This window comes from Passer domesticus, chromosome 25 (genome assembly GCF_036417665.1).
Source record: "Passer domesticus isolate bPasDom1 chromosome 25, bPasDom1.hap1, whole genome shotgun sequence".
NCBI classification, from domain to species: domain Eukaryota; kingdom Metazoa; phylum Chordata; class Aves; order Passeriformes; family Passeridae; genus Passer; species Passer domesticus.
This window is the reverse complement of record NC_087498.1, coordinates 5,688,836-5,704,617: the sequence shown is the minus strand read 5'-3', so window position 1 is coordinate 5,704,617 and position 15,782 is coordinate 5,688,836. Positions and strand designations below refer to the sequence as shown.

The 15,782-nt window shown below is 59.2% G+C and overlaps 1 protein-coding gene across 4 annotated transcripts in view; it reads left to right on the top strand.

The window, feature by feature from the left end:
* The first annotated feature begins 1,659 nt into the window (after positions 1 to 1,659).
* PLXNA2 (plexin A2) overlaps positions 1,660 to 15,782 on the top strand; it is a 132,629-nt gene continuing 118,506 nt past the window's right edge. For 3 of the 4 annotated variants that reach the window (XR_010350655.1, XM_064399207.1, XM_064399208.1), the window contains exon 1: positions 1,661 to 1,923. The gene's annotated coding sequence lies outside the window, so the exon portion shown is untranslated. Of the gene's footprint in view, positions 1,924 to 15,782 lie in introns of all 4 variants that reach the window. The other variant, XM_064399210.1, reaches the window with a different exon arrangement.

Below are 15,782 nucleotides of genomic sequence, written 5' to 3'. Positions count from 1 at the left end.
GCAGTGGGGTTTGTGGGGTTTTGCAGTGGGATTTCGTTCCATTTTTTGGGAACGTGCAGCACAGGAGCTGTACTGGGAGCAGAGTGGGAGAGAGAAGAGCTTGCTCAGGACCCAGTGCTGCCATCCACTGAGTGCCTGCTGCTGCCTGTCCCCAGCTGAGCAGCTGCAGCCTGGGGACCTCTCCAGGCTGCCAAAGTCCCCAGCCCCGGAGCTGCAGCGAGATCGAGGGGAGCCTTCCTGTAGGGGTGGGCTGTGCTGGGCAGGGGCTCTGCCCGTGCCCCCTGAGGGCTCCTCAGAGGCTGCTGAGAGGATGGAGACGCTGCTGGGATGGGGAGAGCACCGAGCAACCAACCTGTGGCTTTCTGCCTGGGGAAGGGTGGCACCTGCATCTGCACAGTGGGACGCAAGGCACTCCCTGCTGGGCTCCCCTTTAGGGGTTCCTGAACCCTCTGCAGGGGGCAGAGAGCAAAACCAACCACAACGGGGTCCCTTTCCACCCAAAACTGCTCCTGCAGGGCCTTGCTAAAGGCACCAGGCAGGGGAGATGCAGCGAGGCCACTGCTGTGGCCATGGTGACAGCAGTGAGGGTGACACGGGCTGGGCTGGAGGGGAACTGTAAGAGGACACGGGGTTGCTTTAGTCACTCGGGTTTGTTGTGGAGGAGGCCCAGCATGATGGCTCTGATTTTCTCTTGCAGCTGTCCCAATGTGTAATAGAAAAATGGTTTAAAAATTCCCGATGACAAGATCTGGCAAGCAGCAATCCATCATGGTATTGATCCCCTCCACCAGTTGCGCTGCTCGGAATCATCCCCGTGCCCCTGGCTGGGTCAGGGTCAGCTGGACCGGGGTGCTCCTGCCTTTCAGGAGCACAAGAACCTGCTCTGGCACCGGGACTGCCTTCTCCTCCCTGAGTCCAGGTGTTCCCAAACCCCTGGGGCTGCTGCAGGTGGCCAGTGGGGTACGGGGTGTTGGTGTTGGAAGATGCTCCTCCCTTTGGGTGCCCTGCAGCTTCCAGGTGTTCTAGGGCAGCAGGAAAGGCCAGGTTGTGGCTCTGTGGCTGAAGCACTCAAGGCCAAGGAGGGGTTCTCAGCAGTGGGTGGTCGCAGTGTGCCCTGTCCCAGCTGGCCATGCCACCCTGGCTGGGTTCTGGCAGCTTTTGGCAGGAGCTGTGGGGCTCAGTGGTGTCAGGGGCCTTGCAGCAGCTCTAGCTCTGCTGGAGGTGACCCAGCCTCGGCAGAAAACCAGGCTGCCAGCCCTTCCAGAGATGGGGAAACTGAGGAACGCAGCGCTCAGGTGCCTCTCCTGGAGCCGCGGGGCGCGCAGGGGCTCAGAGCGGGGGGCAGAGCCCCACAGCCCCCCCGAGCCGGGACAGCTGCGGGGGCAGCTGCGGGCCTTTCTGGGGCACAGCTGTGCCGGCCTTTGCCGCGCAGCCCGGCTCGGGAGCTGCCCCGGCCGTGCGGGGCTTTGTTCCAGGGCGGAGCCGCTCCCCGGCCCCGGCTCGGCCGCGCTCCGCGGGACTCGGGGGGCGCAGGTGAGGTGGGGAGGGGGCGCCGAGCCCCGCTGCCGGCTCCCTGGCTGCGGAAGGGTTAAGGCGGGCGCGGGGGCGGCGCGGGGGGCGGGCGGGGAGCGGCGCGGGGAGCGCGCCCGGCGCGGGGCCGGCGCGGAGCGGGGAGCGCGCCCGGGCTGGCGGCGGGCGGATGCCGGGGCGGGCGCAGCGCAGCCGAGCCGCGCTCGCCGCACTCGGGCAGCGGCTGCGGAGGCGATGAGAGGCCGGAGGGGCTGAGCCGAGCCGAGCCGCGCCGCGCCGGGGGAGGCGGAGGGGCTGCGGGCAGCGGCGGCCGCCCGGCCCCGGATTTCCATGGTGCCGGGGGCCGCCTGCGTCCCCCCGCCCTGAGCCGGCAGGCGGGCGGCAGCGGAGCCGGTGAGTGGCGGCGGATGGCGAGGGGATGCTGCCCGGAGGGGTGCGGGGGGTCCCCGGGGTGGGGGCTCCGCCGGGCATCTCCCGCCGGAGGATGCGGGGAGGAGGCTCGGCAGCGTTGTCGCCGTGCCGCCCGCAGCTGCCCGAGCCGGGTGGCACCGCGGGCTGCGGGTGGCAGCGGGGACTGCGGGTGGCAGAGGGGGCTGCAGAGCGCGGGGTGGTGCCCGGCGGTCCCGGCCGTGCCCGCGGAGGGGCCGGGGGTGCCTGGGAAGGGATGGAGGAGCCGCTCGGATTGCCCGGCTCCGGGGAATCCAGCTCCCGCTCCGCGCTCCCGTTAGACATCGCCGTCTCCTCGTTAATTCCGCGGCCGCTCCGTCACGGTCTGGAGCCAATGCAGCGGGATAAACTCATCCCCGTGAAAAGTTCCTGCTAGCGAGGAGGCACTTTCTGGAAAACAGCCCTGAATCTTAAGGGAAAATACATAAAATCCCCACTGAAACTTTCCCAAATCCGCGCGAGACCCTTTTTGGACGGCGGTGAGGGGAGAGATGCCGACCGCACTTGCGCTCCCTCGGGGGGAATCCCGGCTCCCGGGGGAGGGTCCCGCGTTCCGCAGCCCCGGAGCTGCCGGGTGGCTGCCGGTGACAGCCGGGGCTGCTCCGGCTGAGCTGTCCTCGCCGGCTGTGACCTCCGTTTAACCTGGCACGGCCAGGCATTCCCGGCTTTGTCTCCGTTCACGCTACGGCCAATAGCCGCACGTTCCTGGAGGTGAAGTGAGTGATGTTCAATTAATCTGTGTTCTGAGGGGTATCAGAAAGTCAATAGGTTAATTTTAAGCGAGGTGAATAGTAAGTGGCAGAGGGGAAAAAACGCCCTGGGCGTCCGTGAGCAGCAGCTGAGGCTTGGAGCTGAGGGAACGTGAAGTTCTCCGAGTGCCATGGTGGGAAACCACGGCTCAAAGGCTGCTCCTGCTCTTTGCTGGGCACTTGATGCTTCACTGGTGGCTTCGAGGCGCTCGATAGACCTGGGCTGAGCTGGGGACCTGTCCTGTCCCTCCTGCTCTGGATGGCTTCATTGATAACGGTGACTGAAGTGAGGTGAGATGACCTACTTACAGCTGAGGGACAGATGCCTCGCAAGAATCTGTGCCATGCTCGGAACAGATGTTTGGCTTTTTACCTTTAACACAGAGGTGTTAGATCCTTTAGAACTCACTGGGGCTCTTTTTTTCGGTCTTTATTGCTGTCCTTCTGCCGTTTGTTGTCACTTTGAGGACCCTCAGGGCTCAAATGTGGTACTCCGGGTGGTGTAGATAAAGCAGCTTTGACTCGGTGCGAGCAGCGAGGGACGTGACCCAGCGGTGTCCCTCGTGAAATGCCTCATCAGGCAAAGCAGCCCTGCCGGCCACATCCCCAGCGCTCGCTGCAAGAAGATGAAGTAACCCAATTCACTCCTCGTTGTTTATGGGGTTGTTTGATGGAATTCACGGTGGAGTCGCCCCAGTGAGAAGCTGGTGCGGTGGGGCCGGTGTTGATGCTGTGCAAAACCTGCATAGCCCACCAAGAGGAGCAGCCGTGGCCGTGCTCTGCCTGTTCCCTGGCTGACCCTGAGCCTGTCCTGCTTCCCGGCAGCTCCAGCTGGGAGCCGCAGGCACAGCCTGGCCGCGGGACCCGGGGAAGGCACGGCCGCCTGCCCCTGCCCTGCGCTCTTTAACTCTCCTCTGCAAATTGCATTAGGATGTGACAAATTGGCCCGCGAACAGCTAAATGGAGGTGACATTTGGAGCGGTGTGCCGGGCAGACCCTGCGGAGGCTCAGGAAATGTGTGATTTGCGGGCTCTTCCCGACATCTCCCATTGAGGCAGCGCCACGAGGCTTTCCAGAACTTACCCAGGGAACTCCTGTTGCAGCCAAATGTGGGAGTCTGGAGCCTGCCTGGCAAAGGTTGCCCGAAGCTAGGGCAGATGTAGGTGCAGACTGTCTCATGCCGTGGGCAGCCGAGATGGGGAGCTGCACTGCGAGAGAAAGCAGAGCCGGAATTTAGAAACTGCGTGAGTGGTGAGGAGAGGAAGGTGGGAAGCTGGGCTGGCTGCTGGGAGCCAGCGTGACGGGGAGCAGGGGCCCCTCGCTGCCTGAGGGGTGATCCCGGGGGTACAGAGACACCTCTGCTCCCTGAGGGGTGATCCTGGGGGCGCAGAGACACCTCTGCTCCCTGAGGGATGATCCTGGGGATGCAGGGGCACCTTTGTTCACCGTGGGATGATCCTGGGGATGCAGGGATATCTTTTTTTCACTAAAGGATGCTCTCCTGGGGGAGCAGGGGTATCTTTGCTCATGAAGGGATTATCCTGGGGGTACAGGGGTATCTTTGTTCACTAAAGGATGCTCTCTTTGAGAAGCAGGGGCACCACTGATGGGTGATCCTGGGGGAGCAGAGGCACCTTTGTTCACCATGGGATGATTCTGGTGGAGCAGGGGTATCTTTGTTCACTGAGGGATGATCCTGGGGGAGCAGGGGTATCTTTGTTCACTAAAGGATGCTCTGCTGGTGGAGCAGGGGTATTTTTGCTCATGAAGGGATGATCCTGGTGAAGCAGGGACACCTTTTGCTCACTGAGGGGTGATCCTGGTGGAGCATGGATACCTTTGCCCACCAAGGGATGATCCTGGGGGTGCAGGGGTACCTTTGCCCACCAAGGGATGATTCTGGGGGGTGCAGGGTTATCTTTGTTCACTAAAGAATGCTCTGCTGGTGGAGCAGGGGTATTTGGCTCATGAAGGGATGATCCTGGGGATGCAGGGACACCTTTTGCTGACCGAGTGATGATCCTGGTGGAGCATGGATACCTTTGCCAACCAAGGGATGATCCGGGGGGTGCAGGGGTACCTTTGCCCACCCAGCCCGGTCTGTGGCTCTCGGGGAAGGGATGCACCACATCCCAACAGCAGCGTGTGCACCTGCCCCTCTCACCCCGCCTCTCCCAGCACATCCGCGGCTGCTCCAGCACGGCGCTGATCAAGCTGCTTTAATTGGCCCCTCTGCAGCCCGGACGATAAATATGCAATGGGGGAGAGTGCCCCGCTGCTGCTCTCGGCGCCGAGCCTGTCATTCCTGACGGGGCAGGGCTCGCTCCCGCCCGCCTCCACCCCGCCAAAACCGCGCTCGGCATCCTTAAAAATTGGAAAAAACCTGCAAAAAGATGAACCTGAGCATGCCGTGCTCCTGAGACAGGCCCCTTCACATTTCTAAACACTCCTGATTATTCAGCTAATCTTTATTTCATGGGCCTGTTACAAGAAACACAAACGGGGGAGAAAGTAGAAGGCGGTGACACATTTAAAATACACAAGAAAAGTGCTGGCAGGAATATAATCGTTCTTCTTCCAGCGATATGAAATATTTATGGGCCTAAGTTGTGGCAAGATCCTCTGCCTCCCCTCCCACCTTAACTCTGAAATGTATTTTTTCCCGGTGCAACAGGAACTGGGGGGCACTGGGGGTGCTGGCAGCAGGGCAGGGGCACGCAGCTGGCCGGGCACAGCGTCCGTCTGTCCGTCTGTCCGTCTGTCCGTCCCCGAGCAAGGGAAGGGAAGGGAAGGGAGGAGCGGAGCGCTGGCCAAGCTGCCCGGCTCGAACGGGAGCAGAGCTGTTACAGTCTGTTAACTCGAAATAATTCAGCAGCGTCCCTTCGGCGAGCTGTGAAAAGCCCCCTTTGAGGTGCCCGTGTTGTGGAGGAGCCGCTGCTCCCTCGGGGCATTCTGCTATTAATTCATTAGATCTGAGGGGGTTTTTTCCTCTCGTCCCCCCCTCTTTTCTCTTCCCCACCCCCCTCCCTGGCAATTCAAACAGTGATGAATGGACAAAAATCCCTCAAGGGAAACATTTTTTCACTTAGTTACAAAGATTTCATGGCTAATTAGAGTAAATGTGGTTTTTAGAGTGTTAATCTCTTAACCAGCTTGGCTGGGAGGCCACCGCCACAACAGCACCAGGGGAGGGCAGGGGGGACCAAGGTGCTCCCAACCCCTCCGGGCTGAGCCACGGGCAGCGGGGGCGGCATCGGGGGGAGCCCAAGTGTCGCTGTCACCCGGAGCATCCCTGGGCACCTCCTCCAGGCCGGGCAGGGCGGGGGCACAGCGGGGAACCAAAGGAGAGCCGAGGAGCCGCTGTCTGCAGCCAAAATAAATGGATTTACCGCCGGTGGTGCCGGGTGAGCAGCCCGGGCTGTGTCCCCACGAGCTGCGGTGGCACAGGTGGCCCTGGCACCTCCCGCAGCACCCAGTGCCCGTGGCACAGGCGGGCCCTCATTGCCAGGGGGGCTCTGCTGGTGGGAATCCTCTCCTTTTGCGGCTGTGCAGGGATTTCTCCTCCTTTCTGGGCAGCGTTTCTCTTTTCCCTGTTCTCCCCACCCGGCATCCACATTTCAGCTACACCTCCAGGGGGAAAATGGCAAAAGGGGCAGAGGAGCTCCTGGGGCAGCCCAGCACCCAGCCGGGCCCACAAACAGCACGGGGTGGGAGGTGGGCTTGAAATTCCTCCTCATCCCACTAGAGGGGATCCTCTGGATCCGGCTAAAACCCCACACGAGCCCAGCAAGAGCAAAGCTGCGCCGAGCCGCAGCCGCTGCTGCTGCCGATGCCTGACCCGGAGCTCTGCAGCCCTGGAGGTGGCACGGGGGGGCTTGGAGCTTTCCAGACACCCCCGGGTGGTCCAGGCTGGCCGTGCCCGTGTGTCCCCGCTGCCGGCTGGGGCGAGGATGCTCCAGCAGCGTTTTCCTGAGGAAGAGCAGCATCCCCGGGCTCAGGAGTGCAACACGTGTGAGCGATGGAGCCGAGGCTGGGCTGGAAATCCTCACCCGGCCCCGGGATGCTGCCAGGGATGGGGGGCTGGGAAAGAGGACCCCCCCCCTCCTTATCAGAGAGAACCCATCTCATGTTTCTCCCTGCAATCGCAGCTTCTGTTTGGCTGGGATCGACCTGGGAGGGGGTGAAAAGCCAGATCAATGTGTCCTGCTATGAAAATTTAATCCTGCTTTGCCTGGGCTAAAACCGCATTCAGAGCTGGAGATAAAAGGCATCAGAGCCACGTTTTAAAAAGCCCAGATGATCTCTGAAGGCACGAGCCTGGGAGAGCCCTGCCAGGGCTCTGCTGTGCCCGGGTGGCAGCCACTGCTGCCCCTCCTTGCCTGGCACTGTCCTGGCAGCAGCCCTGGCCCGGCCAGCTCCGTGCTGGGGGCACACTCAGCTCCATCTCCCCACATGCTAAAGGAGAATGTTCTTCCAGGTTCTTCCCCTGTGGAAGTTCTGTCGTGCAGCTGATCCCGTGCTCTGTTCCTGCCAGTTCCTAAAACCCTCAGTGCCCAGGGGTGACCCCACCGTGCTCCTGAGTGCCTGGGCACCTCCTGCAGCCCAGGGGAGGCTCTGCAGAGCTGCTGCCTGCCCAGCCATTCCCACAGGGAGCCTGGGAGCCCTGCCCAGCCCTGTGTGGGGTTGGAGGCTCCTGTCCCAGCCAGGCCTTGGCTCCTGGAGCCAGCTCTGCTGTGTTTGCTGTGACAGCACTTCCCCGGAGGGAACGTTCCTCGCAGCCCTTTTCCTGCTCCAGCCCCGTTTCCCCACTTCATAAAAGTGAAAGGTGACATCTGAGTAAATATTGTCCTGACCTCTCACCTCTCGTGCTCCCACTGCTGCTGTTGCCTCCCCAGGGGCTGTGCCGGGAGTGGGGGGCTCTTGGGGGGCTCTCGGGGGCTCAGGGCTGGAACACAAACTGGTGTCTCACGGCTGGAGCTGGACAGGACGGGCAGGTCCAGCCTGGCTGCCCCGAGCACGGTCAGTGCTGTTGGGCCAGCGTGGGGAGCACCGTGGGCTCTGTGAGTGTGACAGCCACCAGCACTGCCCTTCCCTGTGTCACAGCCCTGCCAGACCCTGGGGGGAGCCAGGCAGGAGCCTCTGTGGGAGCCCACACCAGGAACAATCCCCGTGAGCAGGAGAGGGGTCGGAGAGGGGGCACAGGCAGGGAGAGCTGAGTGTGGGTGCAGCCTCTGCCCCTCTGTGTGACCTGGCAGGGCTGGACCAGGGCTGGACCAGCAGCTCCCACCTGCCCTGGGCTCAACTCATGCATGGGGACCGGCAGTGGGAATTCCGGGGTGTGTGTGTGACAAATCCAATCCCATTCTCCTGCTGAAGGGGCGGATGGGAGCGCGGCCATCCTTGGCGAGGCCGTACAGCACAGGTTGGACAAACCGCTCATTTTCCTTGCAGCCCCTGTGTGCCTCCGGCAGCATTTGCACACCAGCAGTTTAACCCCCGCAGTGCCAGCCTCTGGAGCCCCATTTCGCTGCCTGGGGAAGGCACAGGGAGCAGGAAAGCCGTGGGGCAGCGCCGGCTCTGACGCGCCGGGAGGAAGCGCGGCCACCGCGGCCCCGCGGCCGCCGCCGCTCCCTGACTCAGCGTGGAAGAAGTTCCTCCTGTCATTTCCAGGCTGGCCCAGCCTGGGAACAGATTCCTGCAGGGGGATTTATGGGCAGTTCTTCCTCCGTGGAGGCTCTGCCATCGGCCGGAGCCCGCGGCCATCCCTCGTGTGCGCTGGTCCTGCTGCAGGGCACTGAGAGAGAAGGGCAGAAATCTGGAGGTGCTTTCCAGCTCTTCCTGAATCTCCCTGCTTTGGTTTGTTCACCTGGGAATGAGCTTCCGAACAGTGAGTCTGTGCTCTGAGCTTTTGAGGGTAATGCCTGGACAGCACTTAAAGGAGACTTTGAGTTGTTTGGATTTGTGTGGTTTGGTGATTTCTGGGTTCTCAGGGTTTGCCTTGGCAGGGTTTTCCTTCGAGCCCAAAGTGGCCATTTCCCCCTCGGGATGGGAGGCTGAGATTCTGGGAATTGGCAGCTGTGGTGACTGTGTGTTGGTGGCAGGGTTCAACCCCCCAGGTGCTGGCTCTGAAGTCGGCATTTTCCCACTTTTTGGGGAACGTTTGCACACAGCAGAGCCCAGAGGCTGTGAGGTTGCCCAGGTAGCCAAATACGAGGGGTTCACGTGTGGCCAGCTGGTGTGAGGAGCTTTGTTCCCCGTGGCTGGGCAGATTTATTGGTGTCAGAGCAGAGAACGGGGAGCTGGCTGCGGAACAGGGATGTTACAGTTCAACTCCATAAAACACGCCGGCTGTCTCCTCTGCTCACTCATTTGCCAAGTCCCCAAAAAGTCGCAGTGACAGGAGCAGAGGATGGAGCTCTGCCCTCATGATCATATTTCCTGTCTTTGCTGGCTTATGTCACAGCCTGGAATGTTATTTGAACAACAACAACAAAAAAAAGCCTGCGAATTTCCTTTTGGTTTTAATGGAAGTGTGAAGAGGTGGGGAGGAAAAGGGAGCGTGCCTGGAGTTTCCTAACCGCCTTGATTATTCTTATGCTTCAAATATGCCATTTCACAGGTTTGAAATCTGCTCTCAAGTCAAAACATAGAACTGTGGAATGGTCTGGGCTGGAAAGGACCTTAAAAATCCCTTCTCTGGAGTGTCCAAGGCCAGGTTGGATGAGGCTTGGGGTAACCTGGTGGAAGGTGTCCCTGCCCATGGGAGGGTTTGGAACTGGATGAGATTTAAGCTCCCTTCCAACCCAAACCACTCTGTAATTCCACAATAAACCCAGAGTAAGCAAACTGGCAGTAAGAGCTTTCCAAAGTCCACCTTGGAATGAGGAATCTTGTGTTTGCCTTGCACCTTCCAAAACCCCTGACTTTCTCTGTCTGCCCCTCTGGATTTCCAAGTGAATTTGATACCAGAGGCATCATCCCTTGTGAGACTGGAGCTGGGAGGGCCAGATGGAAAACCATGCCCAGGAACGTGCTGTGGCAGAGGAAGGGGCACTCAGCTCCTTTCCGCCCCAGCCGTGAAGTTCCCCTGCAGCTCTCCAGGAGTTAATCCCAGCAGCAGCGAGGACCAGCCCTCTCCTGGAGCGTTTGGCTGCACTGGCAGCCTCCTGGAGCAGGAATTGTGTTCAAAGGCTGCTCAGAGTGGTGGCAGGTCCAGACTGTCTTTAAAAGTCTCATGGCAACCACGGAGCTCGGGCCAAGCTCGCGGGGCTCGCGGGCAGAGAGAGGCAGCAGCCCCTGCCTTGTCCCTGGGGCCATAATGAGCTGCTGCTACAAGGGCTTGTGTAACTCTGCTTTTCAGGGCAGGAATTGTGTGACAGGGACAAGTTCTGGGTGACAGGGACAAGTCTGTGTTCCACCAGATGAATTCCCCGGAGTCGAGGTGGCCGCGGCTTGTGCTGGGCTCAGCTCAGCAGTGCCAGAACAAACTCCTGGGGAGAAACAACAGCAGAGGCTCTTGTGAGGACTTCCAAGGGGGTTGTGTAACCTGGTTTTAATTAATTAATTAATTAATTAAAATTAGCCCAGCCCAGGGTGCTGAGTCACGGGGAGGTTTGACCTCAGGAGGGACAGGCTGGGTGGAACTGAGGGACTTTGCAGAGGGGGTTTTTCAATTCTGAATCTGCTGGATTTTAACCATTCACTGCCTCACGGGCTTTCCCCAAGGAGCTCTGTGTCAATCCTCTCATAGAAGTGAGATTGAATTGAGTTTTTATAAAGGAATAGTCTCCCTGGGGGAGTCCTGCTGGCAGGGGGCTTTGGGCAGCTCACCTGCCCCAGAGAACCTGCTCTCAAACCCTCTGAGCTGCAAAGATCTATTGGAAACCAAACCATTTTGGCCTAATTTAATTCTCCTCCCAAGATTTATAAAAAACACCATTATTTTTATCTCAAACAGCAAAATTTTAACATGAGAAGAAGCAGAATATTGGCTCATTTGTTCATCCCTGCGAATTCCTGCTTCATTCTCTGCAAATTCCCATTATAAACATGACACTTGGGCAGATTATCTGCTTTAGCCATCGTGTTACTGAGGGGGATATCACATTAATTTCCTTGTCATTGCGTTTGTTCTCATCTGTGTGGGATCATTTGGTTAAAAGTCTTGTGATCCTTAATGTAACTCCGTTGGTCTTTGCTTCTGGCTTCGAAAAAGACAAAGGGAGCAGCACTCAAGTGCTCCTGGGTTTTCCAAAATCATTAATTTTCCTCAGATCTGGGAGGTTCTTTTTGACCAAGCAGCTCGGCTGGGTGCTTTTGGTGGAAGTTCCACAGGTTTTGGGCCAGAGACAGCTCCAGTTGTTGAGTTTTGGCTTTGCCCCCCCTGTCCTCGTGCTCTGCAGGAATGTTTTGGGGATCTGGAAGAGCAGTTTGTGATTGTAAAGGGGGGATTTGTAAAACTGAACCAGCTGAGAGTGGGCAATGGCCCTCACAAGTTGTTTTGTTGTGTTTTTGGAGGGAAATCCTTTTGTGATGTGTTCTTGGGTTTGCCAAAGGAGCCCTGCCACAAATTCAGCCGAAGCTTCTCTCCCTGTGGGATCCTCTGTGCATTTTATGGAGTTTTTCTGGTCATTCTCGACCCACCCCAGTGATGTGCCCACCCGGGGTGACAGGGTGCCTGTGATCCCCGTGCTGCCCCATCCGAAGCAGTGCCCTGGGGTTTGGGGACAGCTGGGCTGGGATGGGACACCCCCCTGGGGCAGAGCTGAACCCGAGGGTGCTGAGAGCTCCTGGGGCAGGCAGGCTGGCTGCAGCCCTGTGAAATATGGCCTCACACGTCCTTGAAGGATTTATTGTTTTCCGGGCACGGCTGGAGCCTGTCCCACGGGCTGGAGCGGGGAGGAAGTGACTCAGTTGCTCTCCAGACAAGTGCAGCTTTGAGCTCCAGGGAGGCAGCCCAGGGGCTCCTGGGGGGCTCTGGAGGGATGGGCAGGGCTGGGCAGTGCCACGGTGCCCCAGGAGCCTGGCAGGATGTCACGGCAGAGCAGGTGACAAGGGGAGGTGACCCACAGAGCAGGGACAGGCTGTGGATGCCGTGCAAGGCTGGGAGCAGCTGGAGCAGCCCGTGGCCAATCGATTGCCACGCCAGGGGCACAGTGTGGGACACAGCCCCAGCAGCAGCAGCTTCCAGGGGGGTTTTTTTGGGCTATTTTCCTCCCCCACAGGCAGAAACATGGTGAGCCTTCCTGGGTGGGTGCTGCAGCTCCTCTCCTGTCACCCCACGGTCCCCACAGTGCCGCTGTTTGTGCCCTGCTCTGAGGGATTTGTGGAGATCCTGATTTTGCTCAGGCTTGTGGGATATCTCATCCATCAAAGTGTCCAGCCCCTCTTTAGCCTCAGACCTTCTGGCTGGTGTCAGATGTGGACGTCAGCAGCTGCTTTCTCCATCTTAGTGTCAGCTTGGTTGGAGAGAGAGAAGTTTTTAAATGACAGAGATCCTTAGCAAAGAAACGAGAGTTAGTGTTAAAAATAAAGAAAACAAGACAGCTCGTTTCATCTAAACAGAAGGGTTATTAAACAGGCTTGAATTAATCAGAGATCTGCCAGAGCTCTGAAATTGAAAAGCAGGGCAGAGGAGCAGGGAGCACACGAGTGTGAAGGAGCCACTTTCTCAAGCAGACATTGATGTCCCAGCACTCTGGGAGAGGAGCTGATGTTCAGCTGCTGCTGGCAGGAGGGGAGGGGGCTCCAGCCTTTGGGGTCCTTGCCTGGAGCTCAGGCCATGAGCCTGGGGGCACCTGCCACCCTGGGAGCCCCCAGACCCCGTCTGCAGGCCGTGCTGGGCCCCTGCCCACAGCCAGGCTCCATCCCTGCGCCCTGGGCTCTGTGGTGGCCACGGCTCGTGCTGGGTGGAGCTGTCTGACCCTTCCCAGGGCTCAGGCACCGTGAAACCATCAAAAACAGAATCAAGCACCCTTGGAAGGGCAGCCTGGGAGATAAACCTGGCTTGGTGCTGATCCTGGAGATAAACCTGTTCTGGAGGGCAGGGAGCTACACCAACCATGCCCAGAGGTGCTCACAGGCAGTGTCAGTGCCAGTGCCAGTGCCATGCTCCCAGTGCCATGCTCACAGTGGCAGTGCCATGCCCACAGCCAGTGCCATGCTCACAGTGCCAGTGCCATGCTCACAGTGGCAGTGGCATGCCCCCAGAGCCCAGCACGGCTGCCTGACAGACACCCAGCGCTGCAGGGGGGGTTGTGCTCTCAGAAGCACGCTGTTACACGGGCACCGTGTCCTGGCTGCCCGGGCAGCAGCGCTGTGGCTGCTGCTGTGTAAATGCAGCGGGGGCAGCGCTCGCTGCACGCGGCCGCCGCAGCCCAGGAGCTCTGCTGCACCAGCTCTGTTTAATGGAGTGGCTGGGGACACATTTAATTTGAAGCTGGGGTTCTTCACTTGCCTGTGGTGTGCTTGGAGTGAGGCCAGGAGAAGCTGCTGCTTATTTTTCTCCCGCAGCCCGGTGGCCGCTCTGTGATCCTCCCTCGTGCTGCTCTGTAATGTTCTCTTGTAATAAACTGCAGCTGGATGTCACCTGGGGACACGGGGCTGGGCTGGGGCTGGGGAGATAAAACTCCCTGCCTTGCCACTGGGACCTTTTGCTTAGCCTTGGGCAAATCATTTCATCGTTTAATCTGCTCGCACCTAAGGTCAGCAGCCATTAAATTCCATTTTGTTGGGAAAAAAGCCCATGAATAATCAAGCGATGCTCAGGTGCGCCGGTGGAGAGGTGGATAAAGCTCAGTCCATCAGGGCTCAGGTAGGAAACCAGAAAAAGCACTTTCTGAGGCACGTAAAACTGACCTAGATTGCCTGGAGGGGTTGTGGATTGTGTTTCTGGGGGTCCTTGAGGACTCTTTAGAGAAGCACCACGGCAGCGATGGCTCCAACAGCTGGGCCTTGCAGCAGGAGGCTGCAACACGCTCACAGCTCTCCGTCCAGCTCTACCCTTTCAACATCATCCAGCGCCAGCGACCTGTGTACACAGGTTTGGCTGAGCCTCCCCAAAACTCGACTAAACCAGCCACGAAACCTCAGAAGTGTTAAATCTCCCCTCGGTGGCAGGCTTGAGGGCAGCTCTGTTCTGCTCCGCGCTGAGCGCTGCCAGGCTGTCACCAGCCGCTGCCCGGGGAGCAAACCCTCCTTGCCCAGCTCCCCTCCCCAGGGCAGCTCACTGATGAGCTGTTCCACCCCCAGCTCGGTGCCTGCTGCGGTTTCTCAGAGCAGGTGTCAGTGTGGGCACAGGAGAAGGCGGCTGAGTGCTGCCCGGGCTGGGGGATGCATTTTCCTGCAAGCCCTGCGGGGTTGCTGGGTTAAATGGCTCCAGCTGTGCGGCACATCTGGGTGACAGCCACAGCTGTGGTGCTGCTTGGGATCCTCCTGGGGATGGGGGCTGAGGAGCACAGCTTGTCCAGGCTTGTCCAGCAAACCTGGGACAGGCACTGGCTGTGCTGTGTCCTTGTCCTCCCAGCTGCAGCTCCAAACCTGGCTCAGGGCAGGGCCCTGCCTGGGTTCTGTGCTTCTCTGGACCCGTTGGGATGTGTGTGCATGGAGGGAGGTGGAGGGGAGAGCTTTGCACAGCGTGTGCTGTATAAACAAATGTCTGGGCTCTGGACAAATTTTGTGCATAATTCCTGTGATGTTGTTTGTTATCAGGGAAATGCCTTTTCGTGGCTGGGCTCTGTTCTTCCCCTCCTCTTCCTTGTCCCAGGCCTGGAGGAAGCAATAATCACAATGCTGTGCTTTGCCCTCTTAACTCTTTCTCAGAGGGCTGTGGAATGCCATCGCTGGGAAGGAGCAGCCTCTGAGGGGGGACACAGCTCCTGGCAGGGTCCTGCCCTGGTGCCAGCACAGAGCAGGGACAGGGCGGGCCAGGAGGGTGGATTTGGGTCCAAAACCCAGAGGGTTCAGTTGTGCTTTAGGAAAAGCTTTTATTTGTCATCCCTGTGGGGGAACCTCTGGAGAAACCTCGGAGCCGACTCCAGGCTCCTCACTGGTGATTTACAACTTGTTCTTAGTGTTGTTGGAGTCAAAATATTAACTGGAAAAGACCAAGAAGAGGCGGTGGGAGCCATCCTCATGGCTCTGTGTTACAGAATTCCAATTATTCACACCAAGCTGGCAGTAACTTCCCCTGGGGCCAGGCTCTGTGGGGCTCCTCTGGCTGTGGTGGCCTGGCCAAAGAGGCAGCACTGGGCATCCAGACCTCTGATCCACGCTGGAAACATCCCAGGCCTTGGAGAAGCTTCCATCAGACACTTTGGCTCAGACTTTTTGCCTAATTAAACCCAAACCCTATTAATTATTGCAAGGCCTTCCTCCATAGCTGACAAATGTGCGCTGAGTGTCACTCCTCCGAGGGGATCAATCACTGCAGCAGCTTCAGTGCTTGGAAAGGTTTCACAGGACAATTCCCAAGGTGCTGCAGGAGGGACGAGGCTCCAGCACCTGTGTTCCCGTTTGCTGCAGGGAAATGGCCAAACTCGGGGCTTTTCCCTCATTCCCAGACCCAGAATGGAGCCAGCGGGAGGGGAAAGGCTCAGGCTGAGGCTGTGCCAGAGGGTTTGTCCTGCCTGAGGGTTTGTCATGTGCAGCCTGCCCTCCTGGTGGCCCTTGGGGCAGTGCTGGGGGGCTGTGACAGCCTGGTGACCCTTTGGGCAGTGCTGGGAGTGTGTGACAGCCTGGTCACCCTTTGGGCAGTGCTGGGGGGCTGTGACAGCCTGGTCACCCTTTGGGCAGTCCCCTGTCCCCTGTCCCAGCCATGAATCTTGCGGGGCTGTAAACAGCCGAAAGGGCAGAACCACCCCCAGCTTCCAGAGCAATCCCAGCCCCTCTCCCCCAGCTCTGTCATCCCTCAGGAGGGTCTGTTCAGGGACACAGCCCCCACAAAGCCAGCCTGGGATTTATGGCCCAATCTGCTCCCCCTGCCTGGGGACCCTGGGGGCCTCCCTGGGGGGAGGCACGGGGACAGAAAAGGGACAGAAAAGGGACAGGCAGGGAAAA